The sequence below is a fragment of the Zea mays genome, chromosome 8, assembly GCF_902167145.1.
Source record: "Zea mays cultivar B73 chromosome 8, Zm-B73-REFERENCE-NAM-5.0, whole genome shotgun sequence".
NCBI lineage: Eukaryota > Viridiplantae > Streptophyta > Magnoliopsida > Poales > Poaceae > Zea > Zea mays.
Window position 1 is genome coordinate 81,040,252 of NC_050103.1, and position 6,212 is coordinate 81,046,463.

Consider the following 6,212-nt stretch of genomic DNA (forward strand, 5'->3'; position numbering starts at 1 on the left):
GGGGGAAACGCGGGTTCTCCGGCTGCGCTCGGTGTTGCGGGGGTGGGCCATGCTGCAGGCCGAGGTGGCCTTCGCGCGTGTCTTCCGGTTGCACGCGCTGCTGGAGGGGCGGCTCTTGCTGTAGACCGAGGTGGCCTTCGCGCTGCATCAGCGCGATCTCGCGCTCGAGGTCTTGGGCCTTCTGCTCCTCGTCGCATATCATTTGCCGCACCTTGGCTAGTGCGGACACACGCTGGCGCTTGGCCTCCAGTATCTCTTTCTGCCTCTGGAGATTGCGGTTCTTGAGGTGCAGGGCGCGCAACTGTAGCTGTTCTTCTGTTGAGACGCCGAGGACCTCGCCGTCCTCGGTGAGATCCGCGCCTTCCAGTGGGGCGAAGCCTGGGGGCGGCTGCGATTGTCCTTCGGGCCCGCAGGTGCGGAAGGTGTCGTCTTCGCAGGTGCGGGGAACATTGTCTTCAGTGGGCTCTTGGTGGGTGGATTTGGTGAGGACGAGGGCCTTGCCCTTTCTTGCAGCAAGCAGTGCTGCCTTCGCAGCCTCGTCAGCCTTCGGGTTAGCTCTCTTGGGTGCCATCGCGGGTGGTTTTGTCGTAGCACGAACGGTGGGCGCCAAATGTTGGAACTTGCTATCAGTCGCAAGAAAGCCAACAGGGGTGAACAGTGTGGACAGTAGGGTTACGCGTGAGATGGCAAATAGCTCTATTAACCAGGCCTCTCACGGGCACTGTGCGGGGGTATTTATAGGTACCTGAACGCCCAGCGCCCTGTGTTAAGGACGCATGTGCCCTCAGCTACCTAGGTTATCCCCAGAATATTCCCATAAAGCAGGGTTACAGACTGTAATTACAGGGATGCCTTTACAAATTAGGCCCGTAACACGCGGCGGCCACGCAGGGCCCGTTACAATGGGCCGGATCGCACGTGGGCCTCTGAGCTGGACGAGGCCGCACTGTGGGATGCCTTCGTCGCCGGTCTTCGTCTGGTGCCGATCAAGCGAAGGGTGTCCCTGCCTGCTTTGTCTGTCAGAGCAGCGGCTAAGCAGCGGAGACTTCGAGCGAAGGGTGGCGTTTCTGCCTTCGCTCCAACACACAGCTTCATCTTCGCCTGAGCAGTGGTTGCAATGCTGACAACCTGGGGATGGGGGGGGTTTGGTGTGTAGAGCAAGGGTGAGTACACATCAACATACTCAGCAAGTATCCTGTTTGGCTGTAGTGGACTAGCTGTATGTGGGGATAAGTCAAGCAGTTGCTTTTAGTTGGTCAGATTATTACTTACTAGTAGAAAGCCAAGTTTTAGCATTAACCCAAGTTATTAACCCGATGTACCCTTTCCAAACGGAAAGAATACCACTTACCAGCACCATAGTCATAACCAAAACCATCAATCTCATAACCACCTGTACCAAAGTATCTCTAATCAAGTACCACTAATCACTGGAGCTCCCTTGGCCGCTCATAACCGCGAGCACGGCTGATATATCAGTTTTCAAACACTCTGCAGAGGTTGTGCACTTTACCCACAAGCCGTGATTCCCATTCTACCCGGAGATCATGACTCTCCATTGATCACTACCAAGGTGACCCAGCAGGGCATCACTATGTAGCCTTTACAAAGATTCCCCGGGGTTGTAGCCACCCGTTAGGTTTCCTAAATGCACCGCACTCCTCCCCAAGGGGCGAACCCAAACTTGGCAGAGCGAGCCGCATACACCGAGCCCCATTGACGGCACGACGGCTAAGTGAACTACACCCCGGATCCTCTAATTATTCAGCTAAGGGCATCCCATTCCACCCTCATGGTTGCACTGTTTTCCCGGGCGGTCATCCATAGAACAGGTCCTTACGGAGAGGCACTCGAGAAACCGCTCGAGCCCCCTTGAAGACCACAAGTATAACATCATAATAAGAGAAGGGAAAACAGCGTATCATAGATAATCTCATCATGTTCATTGATTAGAGTTTGAGCAATAGCATAAGGCTAAACAATAATAATCCAACCCAAATAGGTAAACAAAGACATGGATAACAAAAGCTAGTCAATCCTTAGGCATAAATGTGTAATGCGGGAGGTGAATTAAATAATGAATAGGACAGAGATAGGTCAAAGGACACTTGCCTCCACCAACCGACTGCTGCTCAGGGGCTTCTCCTGCGAGTTCCTCGGGCTCTTCGACCGGATCGTTCTCTATGCGATTGCAAGCATACATACATTCATCCATTCAAATTGGGAAACAAACAGTACATCATACAAGGGAACAAATAAAGTGACTATGCATCAAGTATGACATTCGATATCGCATTCATTATGGTTAGAAAGAAACGGGAAAAGGTCTCGCGGGGGGGGGGGGGGTTAAAGCTTATGCACTAATGATTAGTTACAATTGGTTCTAACAAAAGAATTTAGTTATATGCACTAATGGAAACCTAGTCATTTTTAGTTGATCAACATTGAACTAGAAAAACAATTGATTATATGAATTAACTAGCGTAACAGAATTCTAAATTAAGTTTCCTATTTCAATAACATGAACAATGATTAATCTGCCTAAAATAAAATAAATAACAGTAATGAAAGAAAATAAAATAAATAAAAAAATAAAAAAAAAAATAAAAAAGGGGGGGGGGGGTTGAACCGGCCTGGGGCAGGGGCGGGGGCGGCCAAGCCGGCGGCGGGCGGCCGAGCTGGCGGGGCGGCTGAACCGGCGGGGGCGCGGGGCAGGGGGCGGCCGAGCTGGCCAGGGGGCGGGGCAGGGCGCGCAGGGGCGGCGGCGGCCGAGCCGGCCATGGGGCGGCCGAGCTGGGCGGCGGGCGGTCGGACCGGGGCGCAGGGGCGGCCGAGCGGCGGGGCCGAGCCAGGTAGGGGAAAGGGGAGGGGAGATGGGGGAGGGAGGAGAGGGGGAGGGGGACCTCACCGGGGACGGGGACGGGCGGCCGAACCGGCGACGAGCAGGGGCGGCGGCTAGGGCAGGGGGCGGCGGCTAGGGAGAAAATGGGAGAAATGGAGGGAGAGAGAGGGATTTTGGGGGGAGAGGGAGGGGCGGCTGGGCCAGCTTGGCCCAAAGGGGGCGCGCGGGGGGGGGGGGGGGGGGCAGCTGGGCCGGCCAGGGGCGGCCCACGGCGCGGGAGAGAGAAAAGGGAGGGGATAGAGAAGGGAAAAAGAAAGAAAAGAAAAGAAAAATAAAGAAAATGTTTTTCTCCTTTTCGAAATCCGTTTTTTCCTGGATGAATGCACTTACATTTTTAAGCAATCGAAAGAACGCATGGTTCGGCATGGTGCATCAAACAACATAAAGTAATTTAGGGTTTTTCTTAACACGGGAATTCCAAGCCGATCCCCGCTAAAACTTTGGAAAAGGTCAAGGTTTAGCGAGGGAACGAGAAAAGAAAAGGGTAACACCTGAATTTGGTGAGAGAAAAGAAGAAAAAAATTCTACCCCCAAATTCAGGGCGTTACACCAAGCTGTACTTACCTGAACTAGAAGAAGGAGCTTGTCACCATTTATCAGTAGATGACAAGGATTCCAATTCGATTGAGGCAATTAGGATTGTGTTAGAATTCCCTGATGTATTCCCTAAAGAGTTACCAGGCATGCCACCTGAAAGGAAAGTTGAATTTGCCATAGAGCTTATCCCAGGCACCGTCCCTATTTCCAAGAGAGCTTATCGAGTGTCCGGACCAGAGTTGGTGGAACTCAAGAAGCAGATTGATGAGTTGCTAGAGAAAGGCTACATCAGACCAAGTACCTCACCTTGGGCAGCCCCATTGTTATTTGTGGAGAAGAATGATGGCACGAAGAGGATGTGCATCGATTACAGAGCTTTGAATGAAGTCACTGTCAAGACCAAGTACCCTCTGTCTCGAATTGAAGACTTATTTGATCAACTAAGAGGAGCTAGTGTGTTCTCAAAGATAGATCTGAGGTCAGTTACCATCAGCTCAGAATCCGACCTGCAGACATACCGAAGACAATATTCATCCCCAAGTATGGACTATATGAGTTCATGGTTATGTCATTCGGATTGACAAATTGAGAGCACCTAGAGGGGGGGTGAATAGGTGATCCTGTAAAAAATTGAAACTTAAAGCCACAAACTTGATTAAGTGTTAGAGCAATAAAGCCAAGTGGCTAGAGAGGAGTTCTTGCTAATCACGATAACCACAAGGAAATCAACACAGAGAGGCACAGTGGTTTATCCCATGGTTCGGTCAAGTCCAACACTTGCCTACTCCACGTTGTGGCGTCCCAACGGACGAGGGTTGCACTCAACCCCTCTCAAGTGATCCAATGATCAACTTGAATACCACGGTGTTTTGCTTTTGGTTACTATCTCCCGTTTGCGAGGAATCTCCACAACTTGGAGCCTCTCGCCCTTACAAAGGATGATCACAAAGAAACATGGAAGTAAGGGAGGGAGAGCAACGCACACAAGACACAAAATCAGAGCACAAACACGCACACAAGTCACAACTTGAGCTCGCAACACAACTCAAAGAGTTCTCTACTCAAATGGAGCTCTAGTTGCTATCACAAAGAATCAAATGCATGGAAATGGAGTCTTGGTGCTTAGAGTTGATCAAAGAATGCTTGGTGTGCTCCTCCATGCGCCTAGGGGACCCTTTTATAGCCCCAAGGCAGCTAGGAGCCGTTGGAAGCAATCCAGGAAGGCAAATCTTGCCTTCTGTCGGGTGGCGCACCGGACAGTCCGGTGCACCACCGGACAGGCACTGTTCAGTGTCCGGTGCTGATTGCTTTCCTAATCTAGCGCAGCCGACCATTGAAGATTTGGAGCCGTTGGCACACCGGACAGTCCGATGCCCCCATCCGACCGTTGGCTCGGCCACGCGTCACGCGCGGATTTTGCAGCCGACCGTTGGCGCGCCCGACCGTTGGCTCACCGGACAGTCCGGTGCACCACCGGACAGTCCGATGAATTTTAGCCGTACGCTGTTGACTGTTTCCCAAGAGCGGCGACTTCGCCGCAGAAGACTCACCGGACAGTCCGGTGCACCACCGGACAGTTTGGTGATTTATAGCCATACGCCGCCGTCGAGACCCGAGAGCAGGTTGTTCACCTGGACTGGTCCTGGCACACCGGACACTGTCCGGTGCACACCGGACAGTCCGGTGTACCCAGACCGAGCAGCCTTTGGCTGAACACAGCCAACTTATCTTCAAAGCGATTTCTCCTGTTTCTAGCACTTAGACACAATACATTAGTCTTCAAAACAATGTACTAAGTCTAGAAACATACCTTTAATCTTGATTTGCACTTCTTGAGTCTTTGGCACAAATATCACTCAAGGCATTTTTGTGTGGAGCACTTAATCACCAAAATCTTATGGAAATGGCCCAAGGGCACATTTTCCTTTCAATCTCCCCCTTTTTGGTGACTTATGTCAACACAACAAAAAGCAACTAAAAGAAGTGCAACATCAATGCAAATGAGAACAAAAATTTGTTTGATTCAAATTTGGTATATTTGGATCATTCTTTGCCACCACTTGGTTTGTTTTTGCAAATCAAATTCAATTTCCTATCTCTAAGTCAAACACACTTGTTGAGGCATAAAGAGAGGTATTCCAAAGGAAATTGATCAAAGATTCAAATACTCCCCCTTTTTCCCATAATTAAACATTCTCCCCACATTCTCCCCTCAAGAGACCAACTTTTGACAATAAGAGACATTAAGAGTATTTTGACAAAACGAAAGCTCTATTCTACTATTTTCAAAATTGTCAAGTGGTAGCTGATCCATTTGCTTGCTTTGGCCTTAATTTCTCCCCCTTTGGCATTAAGCACCAAAACGAGATCATTTTTGGCCCTAGAACCCCATTGCCTTACCAAAATCTTCAATTAAGAGTAAAAAGGCAAAAAGAGCATGGGGATGAACTTGGAATTAGTTACCCTCTCATCGGAGTGCAGTGGAAGTCTTGCATGGTCCAAGTTCACCTTTTCCCTTTCAAACCTCCTTTGAGACTAAATTAAGAAAACTCAAGCACACGGTAAGTCTCAAAGGGTCAAGTTGTAGCATTTCTCCCCCTAAGTATGTGCATCATTCACACATGGACTTGTGAGGTCCGAGGATCCCTTGTACAACTTGAGCACCAAAAAGAAGCAATAAAATGCATAATGGAACATGATCAAAAATAAAAACACATGTATGCTCTATATCAATCCAAGTTACGCGAATCTAAGACATTTAGCTCACTACACA